The sequence below is a fragment of the Phoca vitulina genome, unplaced genomic scaffold (genome assembly GCF_004348235.1).
Source record: "Phoca vitulina isolate PV1807 unplaced genomic scaffold, GSC_HSeal_1.0 scaffold57, whole genome shotgun sequence".
NCBI lineage: Eukaryota > Metazoa > Chordata > Mammalia > Carnivora > Phocidae > Phoca > Phoca vitulina.
Genome location: NW_022589760.1, coordinates 9,549,230 through 9,576,747, shown reverse-complemented (window position 1 = coordinate 9,576,747; position 27,518 = coordinate 9,549,230). Strand labels below are relative to the sequence as shown.

Genomic DNA, 27,518 nt, shown 5'->3' with positions numbered 1-27,518 from the left:
ATCAGGGGGAAAAAAGCCATGAATTCTATGTGCTGTATTCCCCTAGTGCTGGTGTTCTGCCATTCTCATTGATCGGTAAACTTAGTCTTGGCTAGCTGTTCTTGCTGATCCTCTGGGGGCCGGGCCTGTTGCAGTGGTTCTCCAGTGTCTTTGCCCAAGGCGGAATTGCCCTGCCCTTGCCAGGTGCCAGGCTAAATAATCTGCTTGGGTTTGCTCTCGGGTGCTTTTGTTTCCTGCAAGGTTTCCATACAACTTTGGAGAACAAGAGTGAAAATGGCAGCCTCTCAATCTCTGCCCCGGAGGAGCCAAGAACTCGGGGCCCCACTCCTCAGTGAGCCCCCAGAGAAAAGCAGTCAATCACTCCCGTCTCCCTGGTCTCTGGCCGCACTCTGTGCTCACCCGGCCTGTGACCAAGCATTTCTGTCTCTGGCTCACGACCCCGTGTGGTGTCTCCAAACCCAGCAGATTCCTGTGGTGCACTCTGGCACTGCTCCTCCCTGGGGAGGAAGGGGAGTTTCCCCAGATCTGCCACTTATTGGGTCCCTGCTGGAAGAGCAGTGGCCCGACTGTGCTGCAGATCATGGCTTATGGCAGCCCCAAGCTGAGAACCCACTCCTCGGCTCCATCTCTGCAGCCGGCTTCCCTGCTCCCATACCTGGGAGCTCTGCCACACTCAGGCACCCCCAGTCTTTCTGTGACCCCAAGGGTCCTGAGACCACACAGTCCCAGCGAGTGTTCCACCCCCTGCTTAGCCAGTGGAGCGACATCCCTCAGCGGAGCTGACTTCTAAAAGTTCTGATTTTGTGCTCCACTGCTCTACCATTTTCCGGTAGCGGCTGACAGAGGCTCCCTCCCCCCGCCATCTATCTTCCGAAATATCGCCTCAGATTCACTTTTCCACACATCCTACCTTCCAGAAAGTGGTCGCTTTTCTGTTCAGAGAGTTGCTGCTATTCTTTTCTTCGATCTCCTGTTGAGTTTGTAGGTGTTCAGAATGGTTTGATCCCTTACCAGCTGAATTCCTAGGACCAGACGAAATTTAGGTCTCCTACTCCTCAGCCATCTTGCTCCTCCCCCTCTGTGCTTCTCTTTTTATTTTTATTTTTTTTGGATTTTATTTATTTATTTATTTATTTATTTATTTATTTATTTGAGAGAGAGAGTATGAGCTGGGGAAGTGGCAGAGGGAGAGAGAATCTGAAGTAGACTTCACACTGAATGTGCAGCCTGATGTGGGGCTTGATCCCACAACCATGAGACCGTGATCTGAATTGAAACCAAGAGTCAGACGGCAACTGACTGAGCCACCCAGGTGTCCCCCTCTTTTTAAATTATAAGGATTTATGCAAGAAATCTTGGAAAGAATGGAGACAAAACTCACAAATCCCAAAGCTGCACCTAACCTTGTATTTGAATTTTCTCTTACTGGATACTATTGCCAAAATCTTTGCTTTTCTCAGATTTCATTAAAGGGCATAGACTCTTTAAATATTAAAGCAAAACAAACCACAGAAGATTTTTCATTTTATTTTCATATTTTGTGAATAATTATGGCTAAAATATGCATTAAAATTTTACAACAGAAGTACTGCACAGTAGATACAAGAACTTGTATTTTAATGAGATTAGCAAACTTAAAAGGAACCAAAAACACAGATTATATTCTGCATATACAGTATAAACTGTATATAATTTATATGCATATGAATGTATACTATAATTATATATATATATATATATACACATATATATATTCTTAGTAATGTTAAAACCTTGATTCATTTTTAGTTTAGACTGTTTTCATGCTGGTTTCTCTGGAATCTTCTACTTCTGAGGCCTTCTCATCATTACCCAGTATCTGCTGAATTTAATGGAGGGTAGTGAGAAAGACTAAAACTATTTTTTCTCAATTCAAATTTTTGTCATCATTTTTCTTTTAATAAAATATTTGTTCTGATTTTTTCCGAGTCTTCAGTTCCTTTTATGTCTCCTGCATATATGGAAAGTAGCTTGATGTCTTTTGCTAAAACATCATGTTCATGTTAATTTATTTATCTTTTTCTTGATGTATCTGATTGTCATATTCAATGATGGGGGCTTCAGCACTACCAAATACCCTATTTTTATTATTTTTCATAATTTGACACTTCTCTACAAAACATCTAAAATAATGTCATTAAAAAATATAAGTTGATTTTTAGATTGATCTGTGACTGAAAAGCAGCAATGGAAATTTGCCAATATTAGTTCTGTGAATCAATGACTATGAATTTTAAGCAGGTATCATGGAAAGGTCAACCCTAAACTTGTACATAACAATACTCTCTTGCTGTTTTTGCCAAATACAAAACAGTTTCTTCTTGTCTCTTGATCCACTTTATGCTGCTGGCTGCAAATAGAGAATAATTGGTAATTGTTATGGGCAGCAAAGTGTGTCTTTGTAATTTAGGGTTTGTTCATCCCAAAAGAATCATTATTTTTGCAGTCTACTTCAGTTTGTATTCAATTTGTTCAAAATATTAGATATGATTTGCTTTGTAAAATTAATGGGAATGAAAAAACATGCTGATGAAATTGCTAATATACGGAAGAAAAATTAATTGATATGAACAATAGAATTTATCTTCAAGTCATGCTAACCAACCTAAAATGCCCATTGTTTTCTAGAAAAATAAAAGCTATTTTTGGCCCCACACCCAACCCAAGTAAAGTGTGTTTGTGTCTTGGGACATTTTTCTACCACACCCTACATAAAGAGGCATGACTGGGTATACTCTAGAGTCAGAGTATCAGAATTCAAAGACAAGTTTTGCCACTTATTTCTGTTTATGACCTCAAGTGAATTATTTAAACTCTTTGTGTCTCAGCTACTCTCATTTTTAAAATGAGAAAACTATCTGCACCTATTTCATATGGTTGTATAGAAGACTAATTGAAGCAATAAATATAAAGTTATTGGAACAGTGTCTCACATATAAATGTTCAATAAATGTTAAAATTATCATTTTACATTTTTGAAAATTTTTCATCATACCTCATTCATTTTAGGCAGACTATTAAGTGTACTATTGTTTCTTATATGTGATAAAAATAAAAACTTCCTCCTTATTATTTAGCCATTGCTTAATCATTCAGTTACTTATTTTATAATAAGTCATTATTATTTTACCAATTTCTTCATTTCATTTCTGATTTGAGGAGATTTCCACATATCTTCATAATCAAGTCAATTACAAACATCTTTCCCACATTTGCTGAAGTGGATATCTTGTGGTATCCACTGAAGTGGTAAAGTTTAGCAGGTAACATTTTCTAGTAATCCAAGCAATGGATGAAATGCGAGAAATTCAATGATCTGTTTTAATGCATCATTGTACTAATTGGGTTGTGGTAAAATCAAACTAACAAAATATAACATATAAGAAAATAAAAACTTTTAAGTCTTTGTTGGATATTCTAGAAGCACATTGTGAGACATGAATACAATGAATATGTTAGAGTAGGGCTAAATACACTTAATACACTTTTTCTGTAAAGTGACAGTAAATATTTTGAGCTTTGCAGGCCATCCAGTCTCTGTTGCAACTACGCAACTGATCTTAGTGTGAAAACAGCCAGAGGTAACATGTAAATGAATAAGTGTTACAACATTTCAATAAAACCACATTTATAGACATTGAATTTGGAATTGCACATAATTTTCCTGTGTCCTTTTGATCTTGTTAATTATTTAAAAATGTAAAATCCCTCTTTAGCTTACTAACTATACAAAAGAGATGGCTGCTGGATTTGGCCCACAGGCCATATTTTGTTAACACTTGTTCTAGAAGCACTTAGTGAGACATGAAGGGAATGCTTTCTACAAAAACAAAAACAAAAACAAACAGAAAAAACAAACAAACAAACAAAACATGAGAATTCTTTAATGTTGACCTCAGCTGAGATACTTTGAGCTTGGACCTTCCTGCTAGCTGAATCTTGCTCATTTTCTGGAGTGTTTTATTTTATATTCCTTTTAGATTCAATTTTGTATGTCAAGACATTCTCCCTCCCTACTGTTAAAGAAGCTAAAGTAATTCTGACTGCGAGTTTTTTACACTGATACAAAACAATAAATGAGGGCGCCTGAGTGGCTCAGTCGTTAAGCACCTGCCTTCGGCTCAGGTCATGATCCCAGGGTCCTGGGATCGAGCCCCGCATCAGGCTCCCTGCTCCACGGGAAGCCTGCTTCTCCCCTCCCACTCCCTCTGCTTGTGTTCCCTCTCTCGCTGTGTCTCTCTCTGTCAAATAAATAAATAAAATCTTAAAAAAAAAAAAACAATAAATGAAAGTCAAAAAAGCATATTACTGTAAATTCCTTTCATGTCTGGAAAAAAAAATTTCATAAAAGTTAAAATTCCCCTAAAACTACTACATAATTAATACATTCAATAAATATTTACAAACCTAGTATATCTGAAGTACCTTGAAAGAGAGAATGATGTATAAAATAACTGCTTTCCAGTTGCTTACATTATAGCAGAGAGCATAAAATATGTATACTAATAACTATAAAGCAAGATGAAATGTAACAAGTGCTATAATAGTATCAAATAAGCCATAGATAATGTTAGTATTTTTAACTAAATTAGAAAAACTTGCTTACCAAAACTGTACTTTTAGTAATAAAAATAACTGTACCCTTAGTTCCAGTATGCTAACTACTGATGCAGAGGATGTGTATGTGTGTGTGTGTGTGACATGTTTATTCTTTGGGACAATAATTAGGTGCCTAGTAGTTTCAGAAAAAGGAAGCTGTTTATACTGGGGAAATGTTTGTGTTAAGGTAAAGTTTGGAAACCTAAAGGGACTGTTGCCCACCAACATTTGCTTTTAGAACCCAGTGCAAATAATGCTTCAGTCTTGCCTCTGGACTCCTCCTGGTGACCCCTTATGTAGGCAGTGTAATTTGAGTACTAGAAAAACACTCATAGACCAAATATTCTGCCCTTATGCATCTAACTAATCTCCACATTTATTTTTGGAGATTACTTCCTCTTTTTCAAGACAGTCATTGTCCTCTGTTAAGCCATAAATAGCCCTGGTTTCTCCACTACTGGGTTAAGTTAGGATCATGTTTATTTGCAGGCCTCTGATCCTTTTTTCCATATGTTGTTAGGTTAATTTTTACCATAATCCAAATAAAGCAATGATGTTATCAAAATGGATTTTTTGTTTGTCTTTATTTTTTTTATTTGAGTATACCTGACACACATTGCAATATTAATTTTAGCTGTACAACATAGTGATTAGACAACTGTATACATTATGCTATGCTCACTAGAAGGGTAGTTATCATCACTCACCATACAATGCTATTACAATACCATTGACTATATTCCCTATGCTGTGCCTTTTATTACCATGTCTTAGTTATTCCATAACTGGAAGCCTGAATCTTCTACTCCCCTAAACCCATTTTACTCATCCCCTCACCCACCTTCTTTCCAGCAGCCATCAGTTTTTTCTCTATATTTATAGTTCTGATTCTGCTGTTTATTTGTTTTGTAGATTCTACATATGAGTGAAATCATATACTTTTGCCTTTTTCTGACTTATTTCACTTACTATAATACCCTCTAAGTCCATCCATATTGTTGCACATATCAAGATCTCATCCTATTTTATGGCTGTGTAATATTTCATTATATATATATATATATATATATATATATATATATATATATATATATACTGGGGAAATGTTTGTGTTATGCATGAGTTTTTGCAATATATATATAATGTTTTATTACATATATATAGATAATAGATATATAGATATATACCACATCTCCTTATCTATTAATCTGTTAATTGACATTTATGTTGCCTCCATAATTTGGTTATTGTAAATAATGCTACAATAAACGTAGGGTGCATATCTATCTATCTATATAGATAGATATTTTATTTAGTGGTTTCATTTTCTTTGGGTAAATACCAATATTGTAATTATTGGATCATATGGTATTTTCATTTATAATTTTTTTATGAAACCTATGTACCATTATCCACAGTGGCTGTATCAATTTATATTCCCACCAACAGTACATAAGGGTTCCTTTTTCTCCACATACTCACCAAAATGAATTCTTAAATTTATCATACTCTATCCACTGCTTACATTACTAGAACATGGTGCCTTGTAAACAGCACCATTCTAAGAACCCACTTTAACAAACGAGAGAGTAACTTAATTTAAACCTGAGATAGGGGTGTATTTGGAAATATCCAAAAAACAGGAGAAAAATGTTATCAAAAACAAATGTAGACATTATCACCACATTTTAAAAATTAGAACCCTATATTAAGATACACTCAACATTGTGCTACTATTGAAATACAAATACTGTACATAGGTTTCTCACCGGAGTTTTTAGTTGTAATGCATTGACAACCAATTTACAGAGACATGGATACCTACATTTTTATGGGATTTTTCTAGTATAATTTTTTATAGTCACATCATCAAAATAATCTCAGTTGGATTCTTGATCAAGACTCATGTAATACTACTACTAATGTGGTGTTCACTTGTTTAAAAGAAAATCTTTATTTAAATTTAAAAAGGTACAGGAAACAGCAAAAAAAAAAAATCAACAAAATGAAGACAACCTAAGGAATGGGAGAAAATATTTGCAAATTATTTATTTGATAAGAGGTAAGTGCCCAAAATATATGAAGAACTCATAGGGAGAGCTAAGATGGCAGCATGGTAGGAGGATCCTAGGCTTATCTCATCCTTAGAACATAACTAAATAACTATCAAATCATTCTGAATACCAAAGAAATCAACTGAGGACTGACAGAACAAACTGCACAACTAGAGGTAAAGAAGAGGCCACATTGTGGAAAATAAGGAATGCAGAGATGTGGTTTGGGGGAGAAATAGATCACCGGTGCTGCAGAGGGGAGGGAGCCCTAGTTGTAGAGAGGGCCAAGAGAGAGTGGAGAGCACAGGGATATGCACAAGGAGAACACTTCTTCAAAGCCATTGACTGGGAAAATGAGAGGGGCTGATTTTCATGAGTTTTTGCAACCAGTGGGGCTCAAAGACTAGAGTTTTAGAGGTCAGCAGGCTTGGCTGGGATATAAATCTGAGGGCACTGTCCTAGTCCTGGAGAGAAAGCAGGCAAACAACCTCCTCAGGGCAGACTGCAAGATCTGAGGACAACCTAAGACACACAGAGAGAGACTGTTCACTCTTTTTGGAGCATGTCTGTGAAAGATGACATTCACAGAAATACCTCTGGAGACAAAAGAGCCAGCAGATGCCATTTCACTCCTCCACTTCCAGCATAGGCACGGAGACACCTGTTGAGGGCACCTAAACTGGACACTGGCTCTTTAGCCTGCTTTGCTCCAAATCCCACACCATAATGCTCTGGCACTACTGCCCTTCTCAGTTAAAGCTGCATCTTTCCAAGCACAGTAAGAACCCCCCCCCCCCCCACACACACAGACAAGTGCAGGCCCCCACCACAACATGTCCCTAAAGTTTGGAAGTTTAAAAGTTAGCAGACTTAGCGGGGACAGAGAACAAAGTGCATTGCGCTTATCCAGGCAAGCATGCAACCCAGAGACAGACAATATGACAACAGCAATATGAAAAATGCCAGGGATGCATGAGGGGAAATTATTCACTCTTCTGGGAGTGCTTCCCTGAGAGCAGCAAGCACAGATATCTCTCCCCAGAGATATAGGAGATGAATGGTACCATTTCCTCACCTGCCCTTCAGCATAAACTAACTTTAGTAAACAGCACAGCTCCACCACTGGCTGCCTAAACTGGTTACACTAAGTCCCACCCCTTTGCACTATGCCGGTACTGCTTTTCTCAGGCAAGTGGGCATGAAGACCAGTGCAGCAGACCTCTACCCCAGAAGATCACCACAAACTCCTGCAAGCACCACATCTACTAAACATAGAGTTCCAAAAGACTTCAGTTTTAGTGGAAGTAGTAGCAGGTCTCACTTAAGAAGCAGACCAGAACACACCTAGTTAAAACTTGCCACACTCTGGCCAAGTTCCAAACACTGCCAACTGCAGGCAAAGAGAGCCTTGGAGATAACTGACTTGAGGGATAGAGCAGTCAAAACATAGCAACAGCAGTGGGTGTTATGTGAAAACAATGAATCATGAATCACTACATCAAAAACTAATGATGTATTGCCCCTTCCACACGATCGCGCTGAGCTACTACCCGCACCTGGAATCGGCCGCAACCTCAGCCGTGCCTGCCGCCTGCCACCTGCCAACGCCTCTGGACCATGGACCCCTGCAAAGTGAGTGAACGTCGGGCCTTCCTGAAAATGTGTAAGCAGGATCCAAGTGTTCTGCACACCGAGGAAATGCGCTTCCTGCAGGAGTGGGTGGAGAGCATGAGGGATAAAATACCACCTGCCACTCATAACACTAAATCAGAAGACAGTATCAAGGAAGAAAAAACAGATAATAAGAAGGCAGAAGAAAACATAAAGACAGACGAACCATCAAGTGAGGAAAGTGATCTAGAAATTGACAATGAAGGTGTGATTGAACCAGATACTGATGCCCCTCAAGAAATGGGAGATGAAAATGTGGAGATAACCGAGGAAATGATGGATCAGGCAAATGATAAATAAGTGGCTGCCATTGATGCCCTAAATGATGGTGAACTACAGAAAGCCATTGACTTGTTCACAGGTGCCATCAAACTGAATCTTTGCTTGGCCATTCTGTATACCAAGAGAGCCAGTGTCTTCATCAAATTACAGAAGCCAAATGCTGCCGTTCGAGACTGTGACAGAGCTATTGAAATAAATCCTGATTGAGCTCAGCCTTATAAGTGGCGAGGGAAAGCACACAGACTTCTGGGCCATTGGGAAGAAGCAGCACATGATCTTGCCCTTGCTTGTAAACTGGATTATGATGAAGATGTTACTGCAATGCTGAAAGAAGTTCAACCGAGGGCCCAGAAAATTGCTGAACATCGGAGAAAGTATGAGTGAAAATGTGAAGAGTGAGAGATCAAAGAAAGAATAGAAAGGGTTAAGAAGGCTCAGGAAGAACATGAGAGAGCCCAAAGGGAGGAATAAGCCAGACAACAATCAGGAGCTCAGTATGGCTCTTTCCCAGGTGGCTTTCCTGGGGGAATGCCTGGTAATTTTCCTGGAGGAATGCCTGGAATGGCAGGGGGGATAACTGGAATGGCAGGAATGCCTGGGCTCAATGAAATTCTTAGGGATCCAGAGGTCCTCGCAGCCCTGCAGGATCCAGAAGTTATGGTGGCCTTCCAGGATGTGGCCCAGAACCCAGCAAATATGTCAAAATATCAGAGCAATCCAAAGGTTATGAATCTCATCAGTAAATTGTCAGCCAAATTTGGAGGTGAAGCATAATGCCCTTCTGACAAATAAAGCCCTTGCTGAAGGAAAAGCAATGATCACCTAATGGATGTCACAATAATACAAACAGTGTACCTCTGACCTTCTCATGAAGGAAGCTGGGGTGTTGTGAAGAGAATCCCTACTCCTCTGCCCGACATGCAACTGAAACATTCTATAGTGGCTTGCCATTAGGGTATTCATTCAGATAATGTTTTCCTACTAGGAATTACAAACTTTAAACACTTTTTAAATCTTAGAAATATTAAAAAAAAAAAAACTAATGGTGTATTGTATAGTGACTAACATAATAAAATTAAATTAAACTAAAAAAAAAAAAAAAAAACACATAGCAACAGAGTGCACGCAGCACACATCAGAGACACTCCCTGAAGCACCAGCCCTGGACACTATATGACTTCTCCTTCACAAAGACATTACTCAAAGGAGCAGGAACCATAACAAGATTTTCTACCACACAGAAGAAGACAGAGACCTAGACAAAATGCCAGATGGAAGAATTCATCCCAAAAGAAAGAACAATAAATGGTCACAGCCAGAGATCTAATTGAAACAGATATAAGCAATATGCCTGATGGGAAATTTAAAACAAAATCATAATGATACTCACTGGGCTTGAGAAAAACATGGAAGACATTACAGAGACCCTTACCAAAGTGGTAAAGAGTTAAAAAACAATCAGTCAGAAATGAAAAATGCAATAATTTAGATTAAAAAAAGACTGGATGTAATGACCATAAGGATGGAAGAAGCAGAGGAATAAGCACATTTAAGAATAAGCAGAAGAAGAAGCAGAGTGATATAGAAGATAGACTAATGGAAAATAATGAAGCTGAACAAAAGAGAGAAGAATTATAGATCATGAGAATAGACTTAGGGAACTCAGTGACCCCATCAAATATAATAACATTTGTCTCATAGGAGTCCCAGAAGAAAAGACAGAAAAGGGAGAAGAAGGCTTATTTGAGGAAATTATAGCTGAAAACTTCCTTAATCTGGGGAAGGAACCACACATCCAAATTCAGGAGGCACAGAGAACTCCCATTAAAATCAACAGAAGCAGGCCAAAATGGAGACATATTGTAGATAAAATTACACAAAATACTGATAAAGTAAAAATCTTAAGAGCAACAAGGTAAAAGAAGCCCCTAACTTACATGGGAAGACCCATAAGTCTAGCAGCAGATATTGCCACAGAAACTTGACAAGCAAGAAAGGATTCACATGATATATTCAAAGTGCTTATTGAGAAAACTATGCAGCCAAGAATACTCTATCCAGCAAGACTATCATTCAGAATAGAAAGAGAGACAGAGTTTCCCAAACAAACAAAAACTAAAGGAGCTCATGATGAGTGAACAGCAAGAAATATCAAAGGGGATGCTTTCAGTGGGAAAGACCAAAAGTGACAAAGACTAGAAAGGAACAGAGAAAATCTCCAGAAACAGTGACAAAACAAGTAATAAAATGGCAATAAATACATATCCATAAATAAGTACTCTAAATGAAAATGGACTAAACATTCCAATCAAAAGACATATGCTGTCATATTGGTTTAAAAAATAAGACCCATCTATATGCTGCCTGTAAGAGATGTGTTTTAGACCTAAGTCATCTGCAGATTGAAAGTGAAGGAGCAGAGAACCATTTATCATGCAAATGGAAGTCAAAAGAAAGCCTGAGTAGCAATACTTACTTCTGACAAACTAGATTTCAAACCAAAGACTGTAACAAGACATGAAGAAGGGAACCATATCATAATAAAGGGGAAAAACAAGAAGATCTAACAATTGTAAATATTTATGCCCCCAACTTGGGAGCAACCAAATATGTAAAGCAATTAATAAGGAACATAAAGGACCTCATTGATAATAATACAATAAGAGTAGGGGAATTTAACACCCCACTTACATCAATGAACTGATCATCTAAGCAGAAAACAGCAAGGAAACAATGGCTTTGAATGACACCATGGACCAGATGGGCTTAATGGATATATTCAGTACATTTCATCCTAAGGCAGCAGAATACACATTCTTTTCAAGTGCACATGGGACATTCTCCAGAATAGATCACATATGAGGTCACAAATCAGGACTCAAGAAGTACCAAAAGATTGACATCATCCTATGCATATTTTCTTACCACAATGCTATGAAACTTGAAGTCAACCACAAGAAAAAATTGGAAAGACTATAAATACATGGAGGATAAACATCATGCTACTAAACAATGAATGGGTCACCCAGGAAATCAAAGAAGAAATAAAAAAATGGAAAAAATTGAAAATGAAAACATGAAGTTCCAAAACCTTTAGGATGCAGCCAAAGTGTTCATAAAGGTAAAGTATTAGCAATAGAGGGCTACCTTAAGAAGCAAGAAAAATCTCAAATAAACAACCTAACCTTACACCTAAAGGAGCAAGTAAAAGAACAATAAGCAAAGCTTAAAGACAGCAAAAGAAGGAAATAATAAAGATTAGAGCAAAAATGAATATAGCAACTAAAAATAACTGGTCAATGAAACCAGCAGATGTTACATTAAAAAAATAATAATATAATTGATAAACACCTAGCCACACTTATCAAAAAGAAAAGAGGAAAGACACAAACAAATAAAATTACAAATGAGAAAGGAGAATTAAAAACCAACACCACAATAATACAAATAATTATAAGAGAGTATTATGAAAAATTATATGGCACAAAATTGGACACCTGGGAGAAAAGGATAAATTCCTAAAAACATATGAACTACCAAAACAGAAACTGGAAGAAATAGGAAACTTGAACAGACTGATAACCAGTAAAGAAATTGAATCTGTAATCAAAAATCTCCCAAAGAACAAAAGTACAGGGCCAGATGTTTTCCCAGGGAAATTCTACCAAACATTTAAAGATATAATACCTATTATTCTCAAACTATTGAAAAAAGAAATGGCAGGAAAACTTCCAAATTCATTCTATGAGGTAAGCATTACCCTGATACAAAAACCAGACAAAGACTCCACTGAAAAGGTAGGCTACAGTACAATATCCCCGATGAATGTGGATGCAAAATTTCTCAACAAAATACTAGCAAACCAAATCCAACAGTACATTAAAAGAATCATTCATCACGATGAGGTGGGATTTATTCCTGCACTGCAAGTGTGATTCAATATTTGCAAATCACTCAATGAGATACACCACATTAATAAAAAAATGTATTAGAACCATATAATCTTTTCAATAGATGCAGAAGAATCATTTGACAAGGTACAGCATCCATTCTTAATAAAAACTCTCAACAGAGTAGGGATAGAGGGAACATATCTCAACATAATAAAGGCCGTGTATGAAAAACCCACAGTTGGGGTGCCTGGGTGGCTCAGATGGTTAAGCGCCTTCCTTCGGCTCAGGTCATGATCGCAGGGTCGTGGGATCGAGCCCCACATCCGGCTCCTGGCTCAGCAGGGAACCTGCTTCTCCCTCTCCCTCTTCCTCTCTCCCTGTTCATGCTCTCTCCCTCTCTCTGTCTCTCTCTCTCTCTCTGTATCTCTGTGTCTCAAGTGAATAAATAAAATCTGAAAAAAAAAAAAAAGAAAGAAAAACCCACAGTTAACTACATACTCAATGAGGAAAAACTGAGTTTTTCCCCTAAGGTCAGGAACATGACAGGGGTGTGCTCTCACCACCATTGTTCAACATAGTAGTGGAAGTCCTAGCCTCAGCAGTTAGACAACAAAAAGAAATTAAAGGCATCCAAATCAGCAAAGAAGAAGTCAAACTCTCACTCTTCCCAGATGACATGATTCTCTATGTAGAAAACCCAAAAGACTCCACCAAAAGATTGCTAGAACTGATACACAAATGCAGTAAAATTGCAGGATACAAAATCAACCTATAGAAATTGGTTGCATTTCTATACACCAATAATGAAGCAACAGAAAGAGAAATCAAGAAATCAATCCCATTTACAATTGCACCAAAAATAATAAGATACCTAAGAATAAACCTAACCAAGGGGTGCCTGGGCTGCTCAGTCATTAAGCCTCTGCCTTTGGCTCAGGTCATAATCCCAGGGTCCTGGGATCAAGCCCCGCACCAGGCTCCCTGTTCCACAGAAAGCCTGCTTCTCCTTCTCCACTCCCCCTACTCCATTTCCCTCTCTTGCTGTCTCTCTCCATCAAATAAATAAATAAAATCTTAAAAAAAAGAATAAACCTAACCAAAGGTAAAAGATTTATACTTTGAAAACTATAAAACACTGATGGAAGAAACTGAAGATGACACAAAGAAATGGAAAAACATTCCATGCTTATAGATTGGAAGAAAAACTATTGTTAAAATGTCTATACTACCCAAAGCAATTTACACATTTAATTCAATTTGTATCAAAGTACCACAGCATTTTTCACAGAGTTAGAACAAACACTCCTAAAATTTGTATGGAACCACAGAAAACCCCAAGTAGCCAAAGCAACCTTGAAAAGGAAAAAAACAAAACTGGAGGCATCACAATTCTGGACTTAAAGTTATATTACAAAGCTGTAGTGATCAAGACAGTATGGTACTGGCACAAAAACAGACATATAGTCAGTGGAACAGAATAGAAAACCCCAGAAATGGACCCACAACCATATGGTCAACTAATCTCTGACAAAGCAGGAAAGAATATCCAATGGAAAAAGTCTCTTCAAAAAATGGTGTTGGGAAAACTGGACAGCAATATGCAAAAGAATAAAACTGGACAAATTTCTTGCACCATACAGAAAAATTAATTAAAATGGATGAAACACCCAAATTTGAGACAGAAATCCATCAAAATTCTAGAAGAGGACACAGGGAGCAACCTCCTTGACATTGGCTATAGCAACTTCTTTCTATTTATGTCTTCTGAGGCAAGGGAAACAAAAGCAAAAATGAACTTTTGGGACTTCATCAGGATAAAATCTTCTGCACAGCAAAAGAAACAATCAACAAAACTAAAAGGCAACCTTCAGAATGGGAGAAGATATTTGCAAATGAAAACTGATAAAGGATTAGTATCCAAAATCTATAAAGAACTTATCAAACTGAACACCCCAAAAACAAATAATCCAGTTAAGAAATGGGCAGAAGACATGAATAGATATTTTTCCGAAGAAGACATACAGATTGGTAACAAATACATAAGAAGATGCTCAACATCACTCATAATTATGGAAATAGAAATGAAAACTACAAGGAGATATCACCTCACACCTGTCAGAATGGCTAAAATTAACAACATAGGAAACAACAGGTGTTGGTGAGGATGCAGAGAAAGGGGAACCCTCTTACACTGATGTTGGGAATGTGAACTGGTGTAGACACTCTGGAAAACAGTATGGAGGTTCCTCAAAAAGTTAAAAATAGAACTACCCTATGATCCAGCAATTGCACTACTAGGTATTTACCCTAAAGATACAAAAACACTGATTAAAAATGACACATGCACCCTGATGATTATAGCATCATTATCAACAATTGCCAAATTATGGAAAGAGCCCAAATGTCCATTGACAGATGAATGGATAAAGAAGTGTCATATATATAATGGATGTTAATTAATTAATTTAATTGATATATATAATGGAGTATTAGCCAAAAAATATGAAATCTTGTCACTTGCAATAAAGTGGATGGAGCTAGAAAGTATTACGCTAAATGAAATAAGTCAGAGGAAGACAAATACCATATGATTTCACATATATGTGAAATTGAAGAAACAAAACAGAATAACATAGTGGGAAAAAAGAGTGGCAAATCAGGAAACAAACTCTTAACTCTAGAGAACAAACTGTATGTTACTGGAGGGGAGGTGGGCCCAGGGGAATGTGTTAAATAGGTGATGGGTATTAAGGAGGCACTCATGATGAGCACTGGGTGTTGTATGTAAGTGATGAATCACTAAATTCTTCACCTGAAACTAATATTATACTGTATGTTAACTGGAATTTAAATAAAAACTTGAAAAAATATGAACTTATACAACTCAATGGAAAAAATAATAACAATAATAATAATCATCTGATTTTTAAAATGGGCAGAATACTTGAGTTGACTTTTTCCCAAAGGCACACAAATGGCCCACATATACATGAAAAGATTCTCAACATCACCAATCATCAGGGAATTGCAAATCAAAATCACATTGAGCTATCACTTCGCACATATTAGAATGGCTATTATAAGAAACAGAAGAGATGTCAAGTGTTGGTGAGAATGTTGAGAAAGGGCAACACTTGTGCATTGTTAGTGGGAATGTAAAATCATGCAGATGTTATGGAAATCAGTTTGGAGCTGCCTCAAATAATTAAAAATAGAACTATATAATCTAGCAATCCCACTTTTGGGTATCTATCTTTAAAAAATAAAATCAGTATCTTGAAGTGATATCTGTACTCTTATGTTCACTGTAGCATTAGTCACAATAGTCAAGGCATGGAAATAAGCTAAGTGTTTGTCACCAGATAAGTAGATAAAGAAAATGCAATATGTTTGCACATATATACATATATGGTTTTATACACTGTCTAAAAATTTATATGTGTATACACACATACACACACAATGGAATATTATTCAGCCATTGAAAAGTAGTAAAACTACCATTTGTGACATTGATGAACCTTAAGTCCATTATGTTGAGTGAAATAAATAAGACAGAGGAACACAAATACTGTATGATCTCACTTAAATGTGGAATCTAAAAATCTAAAAAAAAACAAAGTCATAGAAAATGACAGTAGATGAATAGATTGCTTTTTGCCAGAGGTTGGGAGGTGGGGAAAATGCAGAGATGTTGGTCAAAATGTGCAAATTTCCAGTTCTAAGATGAATAAGTTCTGGAGATCTAATATACAGCATGGTGACTATAATTAACAATTAAGTATTATATACTTTAATGTTGCTAACAGAGTAGATCTTAAATGTTCTCATCACACAAAAAAATAAATGATAGTTATGTGAGGTAATGAAGGTGTTAACTAACCCTATTATAGTAATCATTTTGAAGTATATAAGTGCATTAATCATCATATTAAACACTTTAAAGTCACACGATGTTAGGGGTGCCTGGGTGGCTCAGTTGGTTAAGCGACAGACAGATTTCGGCTCAGGTCATGGTCTCAGGGTTGTGGGATCAAGCCCCCCATCAGGCTCTGCACTCAGCCAGGGTCTGCTTGAGATTCTCTCCCTCTCCCTCTGCCCTTCCCTCTCTCTATCCTTAAAATAAATAAATAAAATCTTTTGAAAAATAAATAAATAAATGAAAAGTTACACAATGTTGTATGTCAATTATATCTCAATATAGTTGGAAAAAAAGGTGCAAAAAAGGAAAATATAGAGATATAAGCTATAAGGAGGAAGGCAGTCATAACAAGAACGAAGGCATGATTCCCTTATCTGAAAATAGCTAGAGATGTTGAGTACAGTATTTCCAAAAAAAAGTAGAGACAGAGAATAGAAAAGTGCTCAACAGAGACTGGGCCATGGGGGAAATTGGAAAAGGTTGGTAAAAGGGTACAAATATTCAGCTTTAAGATGAATAGGGTATAAGGATCTAATTTAACACAGTAACTATAGTTGATAACACCATATTATATAGTTGAAATTTGCTAAGAATATAGAACTTAAATGCCATCATCAAAACATAAATAATTAATTAATATATATGTGAAGTGATAGATGTGTGAATTAGATGGGGGTAATCCTTTCACAATGTATACATATATCAAATCATCATGATGTGGACTTCAAATATTTTACAATTTTGTCAGTTATACCTCAATAAAGCTGAAAAAAGGAATGCTAAATATATTTAATGTTTTAGTATATCCTGTATGTTTTAGGATGCACCTACCTGTCTATTATAATCTAATGCAGTACATCTTATTTATTGCTGAAAGTCCCTTGTATGTAACTTTATAGAAGTATTTCAAAAGTGTTAAGTTCCATAATTAAAAAGATGACATTTAAAAAGCTTTTGATTTCTCATGAGGGTCCAATCAGTACAATATATAAAGGCCTGTTATCATTGTTTTCTCATGAACTAGATTTCTTATTTTGCTGAAATATAAATTTCTTAGAATATATATATATATATATATTCTTATTCTATAAGAAATATATATATATATTTCTTAGCAAATTCACATAGAAAATATTATGTCTTAAGAAGTAGCCAGTGTTATCACCATTCAGCTGTTCAATATTTTGCTTTAAGTAGTAAAGGACTCTACAAAACTATTGCTACTCATGATTTCATGACAGATGAAAACCATGCCACAAAAACTAAAGTTTTAGGTTACTTTAGAAAAGCATCTAAGAAAATTTTATAATGGAATAGAATTATCATAAATAATCAATTATAGTTTATTTAAAATATTATAATATTTTCTTTAAAGTAAATGAGGCTACATTCATCATAAGATGGTTCATTTTAAGGCTCTCTTACCTTGTATCCATAGGTTTTTTTTTTTCCTTTTTCCTTTATTATTTATTGATTTAAAATACAGGTACACATAAAGCATTTTATTTGTTTTCACTTCTTATTTCAAATCTCTAAAACTGCAGCAAAGAACATCACATAATCCCTCTTTTTTGCCATAATGGGTAAAATGTGAGGGTGATCACCAATGTCATCATAAGGTTAGCTCCCAGTTGTCACTGTGTCTATGAAAACAAAAGATTCCAGTTAGCAATATCATAGAATTGTAGAAATCTCACATAAAGCATAGACTCTCATGTTTATCATTACCACATAGATTTCCTTTCAGCTTTATTAATGAATGTTTCTATGTTCAGACATTGTTTCCAAAATTTTCATACCAACACTTTAATCCTCCATTTAACCCATGGTCTTTGTCTAAGATGAAATTTTTTCATATCAGAATTGACTAGAGCAAATGTTTTCAGTAACTTATGTTGACTCAGCTATTGTGTTTGCTTTTCAGCCCTTCAAATTCAGTTTAATAGAAGTGAAATCCAATATTTGCTAATTCTATATATTTACCTCTCCCCAGTACACTACTTTTTTGAATTCTATTCTTAATCCAAGATTAGATTTTACCTTTTACCTAAAGCTTTTCCTGACCACTCCAGCCCACAATGATCTCTTCTTTGAAATTATATAACTTATCATATGTGCCTTACATTCTACAACTCTTCCTCATATCACCTGTTTTGCCAAACTCATGACTATCTTAGATATTCTCTTATGGATATAACCTAATTTCAATATCATTCACTTAGAGGATAGTAACTATAATTAGTCTTAAAACTGAAAACCTAATCTGGCCAATATAGAGGTCCAATAGGGCTGTTATCACCCATACTTGTCCCAATAACTGTATCAGGAAACTTCTGGTAAAGTATCCAGACTATATTAGCATATTTTGTCAACCATAGTACACTTTACTGATCCATAAGGTGATTGTGGTCAACTAATTTTGTAGGGCTTTTTAAAGTTTGAACATCTAATGGAAAGCCAATTCTCCTGTTTCATATATTAGTTTAGTCTTCACTGTTTTATTTTATATGGAAATGATTAAAAACAGCATTTGATTTTTTAAAGCATGATATGAACTCTTGTTAGCCTTGGATTCTATAACCTAGAATTATTCATGGACCAATTATATACTTTCAGTATACATGGACATTAGTAGTTCTTAAAAGCCTATATAATAAAATAATACTTCTAGAATCATTTTGGCTTAGGTTATTATTTGGAATAATCAAAATTATATTTTAATAAGGATTTGTTTTAATATATTTAAAAAATTCAGTTGCATTTGCTGAACTGGATAAACATATATTTGTTACAATTGGGAAATTAAACATTAACCATACTTATAATAAGGGTGTTTTTATGTGTGTGTGTATGCGTGTGTGTGTGAATTAGGCTTGAAGAATCAGATTAATCTGTTCTCTATCTGTTGTCATAAAGAACAGTTTACATTAACTATATTTTAATGATGTTGTTGCATAGAATCATTTTTCAGTACTCAGACAATATTCAATGACCTCCATGTAATTGCTCAAATCATTCAATCCCTTGAGGTTGTTAGCTTACCATGTTATATACATGAATATGAATACATATTCAGATTCTTTAAGGACTTTCCTTTACAATTTTTAAGCCAAAAGTATCTTTATGACTTAATACTCTGGGCTCTTAGCAAGTATGTATTAAAATTATCAGGTATATTGAAGATTCTTTATTGAGTCCAATTTTTTACAATACCTACAGGCATTTCTCCAATCTATTTCTATACAGATTATGATTGTTTTCACACAACAAAAATGAAGTCAGTCTCTCCATCTTCACTACAGAAATTAAACCCAATACTGGGTCTTTATATTTAATCAATAGCTATGTAACTAGTACTTCAGGTCCTTATGATCCCTTCATCAATTAAGAAATTCCCATCTGTCCATTCATTTTCTATCCTTTGTCACCTTGTTCCATTTTTTTTCATAAAGCTAGTCACTATTGAAATTTTCTTGTTTATTTATCTGTTTATTTGTGTGTCTAACCCCCACTCACTCTAGAATACAAGCTCTTTGAGAGCTGAAATTCCACCTCTCTTGTTTGCCTAGGTATCCCAGTGCTTAGTATATAAAAGATGCTCAATAAATATTGTTGAATTGTACTTTATCATAGAATTCAATCATGAATTAATTATCATCCAGAACTTTACAAGTTCAATTGAGACCAGTGATATTTGAAACAATATAGTGTATCAGAATCACCTAAGGACTATTTAAAAAAGATTGCTGGGCTTTACAATAAGCCTACTGAAGCAGAATTTCTGGGGTTGTGGCTCAGGGGTCTGTATTGTTTAAAAAGTTCACCAAGTGATACTGATGTAATATTTCCACTGAACAGAGCTATTTGACATTTGAGAACCATCAGTTTAATGTACATGCTAATTTTCTCTTCACTGTTTTTTTTTTTTTTTATACTCTCTCTGTATTATGTTATCTCATCGAAAAGCAACAGTCCTAAAGTTTATGATGTGGAAATCCAAACAAATGCTTTTACTGAATTTTAGCATATTTTCAAACTTAAGTTACCACCAAAGTAAAATAGACTTTTATATAATTAGGGTCCTATGTATGAACCTTATATCAACCACAAACCAAAAACCTATATAAATACACCAAGAAAAGAAAGAAAATAAAGCATAAGAATACAGAAAGTCTAGAGCAAGAGAATATGAAAGGAACAGATAAAAACTACAAAAACAACCACAAAATAATTAACAAAATGGTGATAAATACATACATATCAATAATTACTTTAAATGTTAATGGTCTAAATGCTGCAATCAAAAGACATACAGTGACAGAATGTATTAAAAAAAAAGACCCATCTATATGTTGTCTATAAGAAATTCATTTCAGACCTAAAGAATGTACATAGAAGTAAATAAATAAATAAATAAATAAATAATAATTTAAAAAGTGAAGGTAGAAATACTTATATCAGATAAAATAGACTTTAAAACAAACACTCTAACAAGAGACAAAGAAGGACATTACCTAATGATAAAAGGAGGATATAACAATTATAAATATCTATGCACTCAACATCGGAGTGCCTAAATTCATAAATCAAATATTAACAGACATAAAATGAGGAATTGATAGTAATACAGTAATAAATAGTAGTAATAGTAGGGGATATTAACATCCAACTAATGTCAATGAATAGAACCTCCAGGCAGAAAATCAATCAGGAAACAGTGTCATTGAACAACACATTAGACCAGATGAACTTAACAGATATATACAGAGCAGTCCATCCAAAAACAACAGACTACACATTCTTTTCATGTACACATGGAACATTCTCCAGAACAGATCACACATTAGGCCACCTAACAAGCCTCAATAAATTTCAAAATACTGAAATCAATCTTTTATGACCACAAAAGTATGAAACTAAAAATCAATCACAAGAAAAAATACTGTAAAAAACACAAACACATGGAGGCTAAAAAACACAATACTTAACAACCAATGCATCAACAAAATGATCAGAGAAGAAATTTTTAAAAAATTACACAGAGACAAATAAAAATAAAAACACAATGTTCCAAAACACTTGGGATGCAGTGGAAGCAGTTCTAAGAGGGAAAATTACAGTGATGCAGGCCTTAAACCTAAGGAAATAGGAAAAGGACAAAGCCCAAGGTTAGTAGAAAGAAGGAAATATTAAAGATCAGAGCAGAAATAAATGAAATGGAGACAAAATAATAAGAAAGATAAATAAACCAAAAGCTGGTTATTTGAAAAGATAATAAAATTGATAAACCTTTAGAAAGACTCATCAAGAAAAAGTACAAATAAATAAAATTAGAAACTAAACAGAAGTAAATAACTGACACCACAGGAATACAAAGATACAAATATAAACAGGAATACAAAAATACAACAGTCTACTATAAAAAATTTATTCCAGAAAATTGTACAACCAATAGTAATGAAAAAATTCCTAGAAACATTCAATCTTCCAAAACTGACACAGGAAGAAATAGAAAATCTGCACAAAATACTAGTAGTGAAATTGAATCAGTAAACAAAAGAACCCCAACAAACAAAAGTCCAGGACCAGATGGATTCATGGGTGAATTCTACCAAACATTTAAAGAAGAGTTAGTACCTATTCTCTTCAAACAATTCCAAAAATAGAAGAGGAAGAAAAGTTTCCAAATGTATTCTATGAGCCAACATTACCCCAATACTAAAACCAGAAAAAGATACCACAAATAAAGAAAACCAAAGGCCAATAACCATGATTAACATAGATGCAAAAATCCTCAATAAATTATTAGGAAACTGAATTCAATAATTTATTAAAAGGATCATTCACCATGATCTAAAGGGATATATTCTGAAGATGCAAGGATACCTCAATATTTGTAAATTGATCAACATTAATACACCATATCAAAAAATAAAAGCTAAAAATCATATGAACATCTCAATAGATGCATAAATAGCATTTGACAAAATTCAGCAACTGTTCATGATAGAAACTCACAACAAAGTGGGTTTAGAGGGAACATACCTCAACATAATAAAGGCATATATGAAAAACCCACAGCTATCATCATATCAATGGTGAAAAACTGAGACCTTATCCTTTAAGATAAGGAACAAGACAAGGATTGCACTCTCGCCACTTTTATTCAACATAGTACTGGAAGTCCTAGCCAAAGCAATCAGAGAAGAAAAATAAATGAAAAGTGTCCGAATTGGAAGGGAAGAAGTTAATCTGTTGCTATGTGCAGATGACATAATACTCTACACAGGAAACTCTAAACACTCTGCCAAAAAAAACTAATAGAAGAGATTAATGAATTCAGTAATGTTGGAGGATACAAAATTAATACACAAAAATCAGTTGCATATCCATATACTAATAAAAAAGTAGCAGTTGGGGCGCCTGGGTGGCTCAGTTGGTTAAGCGACTGCCTTCGGCTCAGGTCATGATCCTGGAGTCCCTGGATCGAGTCCCGCATCGGGCTCCCTGCTCGGCAGGGAGCCTGCTTCTCCCTCTGACCCTCCCCCATCTCATGTGCTCTCATTCTCTCTGTCTCAAATAAATAAATAAAATCTTTAAAAAAAAAAAAAAAAAAAAAAAAAAAGTAGCAGAAAAAGAAATTAAGAAAAAAACCCTCCATTTTCAATTGCACCAAAAAGAGTAAAATACCTAGGAATTAACCAAGAAGGTGAAAGACCAGTACTCTGAAAACTATAAAATATTGATGACACAATTGAAGACAACAGAAACAAATGGAAAGGTATTCCATGCTCATAGATTGGAAAAATTAATAATGATAAAATGTCCATACTACCCCAAATGATCTACAAATTCAATGTAATCCTTATTAAAATATCAACAGTATTTTTGAAATAACTAGAACAAATAATGTTAAAACTTGAATGGAACCAGGGAACCCCAAATAGTCAAAACAATCTTGAAAAAGAACAGAACTGGAGATATCACAATACCAGATTTCAAGATATACTACAAATCTGTAATGATCAAAACAGTACTAGCTCAAAAAAGATACATAGATCAATAGAACAGAATGGAGAGTCCAGAAGTAAACCCATACTTATATGGTCAATTAATCTTTAACAGAGGAGGCAAGAATATACAATGGGGAAAACAGTCTCTTCAAAATATGGCTCTGGGAGAACTGGATAACTACATATGAAAGAATGAACCTGGACCATTTTCTTACACCATAATCAAATATAAACTCAAAATGGATTAAAGACCTAAATGTGAGGCCTGAAACCTTAAGACTCCTAAAAGAAAACATAAGTAGTAATTTCTTTGACATTATCTGCCACATTTTTCTGAACATGTCTCCTAAGGCAAAGGAAACAAAGCAAAAATAAACTATTGAGACTACAACAAAATAGTAACAATAACAATAACAATAACAATAATAATAATATAATAAACTTTTGCATCAACAAAACAAAAAATGACCTACTAAATGGTAGAAGATAGTTGCAAATGTCTGATAAGGGGTTACTATCCCAAATAAATAATTTATACAAGTCAACACCAAAACAACAAACAATCCAATTAAAAGATGTCAGAGGACCTAAATAGACATTTTTCCAAAGAAGACATACAGGTGGCCAAGAGATGCATGAAAAGATGTTCAACTTCACTAACCATTAGGGAAATGGAAATCAAAACCACAATGAGATATCACATTAAATCTGTCAGAATGACTACAATTAAAAAGATAAGAAATAACAAGTGTTGGTCAGGATGTGAAGAAAACAGCATTTGTGCCCTATTAGTTGTAATATAAATTGGTACTCCCACTATCAAAAACAATATGGAGATTCTCTAAATTATTAAAAATAGAAATACCATTTTATCCAGTAAATCCATTACTGGCTATTTACCCAAAGAAAACAAAAACACTAATTTGAAAAAATATATGCACCCCTATATTTATTGTAGTATTTACAAAAGCCAAAATATGGAAGCAGCCCAAGTGTTTATTGATATAAAAAAAATGGATTAAAAAAGTGGTATAGGGGCATCTGAGTGGCTCACTTGGTTAAGTGTCTGCCTTTGGGCTCAGATCTTGATCCCAGGGTCTTGGATCAAGCACCACATTGGGCTCCCTGCTCAGCAGGGAGTCAGCTTCTCCTTCTCCCACTCCCCCTGCTGTGCTCTCTCTCTCTCTCTCCCACCCTCTCTGTCAAATAAAGTAAAATCTGAAAAAAAGGAAGTGGTACACACACACACACACACACACACACACACACACACACACACACTATGGACTATTATGCAGCCATAAAAAAGGATGAGATCTTGCCATTTAGAACAACATGGATGGCCTTAGAGGAGATTATACCCTCTAAATGAAATAAGTGAAATAAGTCACACAGAGAAAGATGAATACTATATGATTTCCTTATATGTGGAATCTAAAAATCAAAACAAATGAATAAACAAACAAAAAGCAGAAACAGACCCATAAATACAAAGGATAAACTCGTTGTTGCTACAGGAAAAAGGGTTTGGGAAATAGGCAAAATGGATGGAGGAGAGATGGAGATGCAGGTTTCCATTTATGGAATGAATAAGTCATGGGGATAAAAGGTACAGTATGGCAAATGTAGTCAGTGATAATGTAAAAGTATTGTATGGTGACTGATTAATGGTAGCTGCACTTGTGGTGAGCATAGCATAACATATCAACTTGTTCAATTACTATTTTGTACATTTGAAACTAATGTTATATTGCACAACTATATTTCAATAAAAATTTTAAAAGTTAACTTCTCTAAACAAATAACAAGTATCTTTGTTTTACATGGAATGGATAGGCTGTAGTAAAAGAATTAAAGGAAAAGGATGAAAAAAGTGAGTACTACAAAACAGTACTAAGGAAAATCATGTTGTTTTTGTTTTCTAAGTTCAAATAGCCAAAATATAGTACATCATTACTCTCAGATGTAGTGTCCAACACTTTATCAGTTGCATATAACACCCAGTGCTCATCACGCCATGTGCCCTCTTAATGCCAATCGCCCAATTACCCATTCTCCCACCACCCCCTCCAGCCACCTTCAGTTGGTTTCCAATAGTTAAGAGTCTTTCATGGTTTTTCTCCCTCTCTGATGACTTCCCACTCAGTTTTCCCTCCCTTACCTTATGAGCATCTGTGCTGTTTCTTATATTCTACATATGAGTGAAACCATATGATAATTGTCTTTCTCGGATTGAATTACTTCATCAGGATAATACCCTCCAGTTCCATCCACATCAATGCAAATGGTAAATATTCATCCTTCTATTGGCTGAGTAATATTCCATTGTATATATATACCACATCTTCTTTATCCATTCACCTATCAAAGGATATCTTAGCTCTTTCCACAGTTTGGCTATTGTGGACATTGCTGCTATGAATATTGGGGTGCAGGGTCCCCTTGGGATCACTGCATTTGTATCGCTGGGGTAAATACTTACCAGTGCAATTCCTGGGTCATAGGGTAGCTCTATTTTCAACTTTTTGAGGAACTACATTCTGTTTTCTGGAGTGGCTGTACCAGCTTGTATTCCCACCAAGAGTGTAAGATGGTTCCCCTTTCTCCACATCCTCACAAATATTTGTTGTTTCCTGGCTTGTTAATTTTAGACATTCTGACTGGTGTAAGGTGGTATCTCATTGTGGTTTTGATTTGTATTTCCCTGATGCCAAGTGATGTTGAGCATTTTTTCATGTGTCTGTTGGCCATTTGTATGTCTTCTTTGGAGAAATGTCTGTTCATGTCTTCTGCCCATTTCTTGACTGGATTATTTGTTTTTCTGGGGTGTTGAGTTTGTTAAGTTCTTTATAGGTCTTGGATACTAGCCCTTTATCTGATATGTCATTTGCAAATATCTTCTCCCATTCTGTCGTTTGTCTTTTGGTTTTGTTGATTGTTTCCTTTGCTGTGCAGAAGGTTTTTTTTTTTTTTTATCTTGATGAAGTCCCAATAGTACATTTTTACTTTTGTTTCCCTTGCCTTTGGAGACATGTCTAAAGAAAGGATGCTGTATTTTGTCATATGCTTTTTCTGTATCAGTTCAGAGGATCATATGATTCTTGTCCTTTATTTTATTAATGTGATGTACCACATTGATTGATTCATGAATATTGAAGCACCGTTTCAGCCCAGGAATAAATCCCACTTGGTTGTGGTGAGTAATGCTTTCAATGTACTATTGGATCCTTTTGTCTAGTATCTTGGTGAGAATTTTGGCATCCATGTTTCTCAGGGATATTGGTCTGTAGTTCTCCTTTTTGATGGGGTCTTTTTCTGGTTTTGGGATCAGGGTAATGCTGGCCTTATAGAACGAGTTTGAAAGTTTTCCTTCCATTTCTATTTTTTAAAAATATCATCAGAAGAATAGGTATTAGTTCTTCTTTAAATGTTTGGTAGAATTCCCTTGGGAAACCATCTGGCTCTGGACTCTTGATTGTCAGGAGATATTTGATTACTGTTTCAATTTCCTTTCTGGTTATGGGTATGTTCAGGTTTTCTATTACTTCCTGTTTCAGTTTGGTTGTTTATATGTTTCTAGGAATGCATTCATTTCTTCCAGATTGTGTAATTTGTTGGCATATAGTTGCTCATAATGTGTTCCTAAAATTGTTTGTATTTCCTTGGTGTTGGTACTGATCTCTCCTCTTTCATTCAAGATTTTATTAAGTTGGATCCTTTCTCTTTTCTTTTTGATAATTCTGGCCAGGAGTTTATCAACCATGTTAGTTCTTTCGAAGAACAAGCTTCTAGTTTCAATGATCTGTTTTGTTCTTTCAGCTTCTATTTCATTGATTTCTGCTTTAATCTTTATTGTTTCTCTTCTGTATGGTTTGGGCTTTATTTTCTGTCCTTTCTATAGCTCCTTTAGGTGTAACATGAGCTTGTGTATTTAAGACTTTTCTGTTTTTGAGAGAGGCTTGTATTACTATTTATTTCCCTCATAGGACTGCCTTTGCTGTATCCCAAAGGTTTTGAACAGTTGTGTTTTCATTTTCATTTATTT

At 35.2% G+C, this 27,518-nt stretch overlaps 1 protein-coding gene and 1 pseudogene across 3 annotated transcripts in view; both read left to right on the top strand.

Annotated features, from left to right (window-relative positions):
• KLHL4 (kelch like family member 4) overlaps window positions 1-27,518 on the top strand; it is a 169,481-nt gene that overhangs the window by 36,139 nt on the left and 105,824 nt on the right. The window lies entirely within an intron of this gene.
• On the top strand, window positions 8,310-9,419 carry LOC116623142 (annotated as a pseudogene).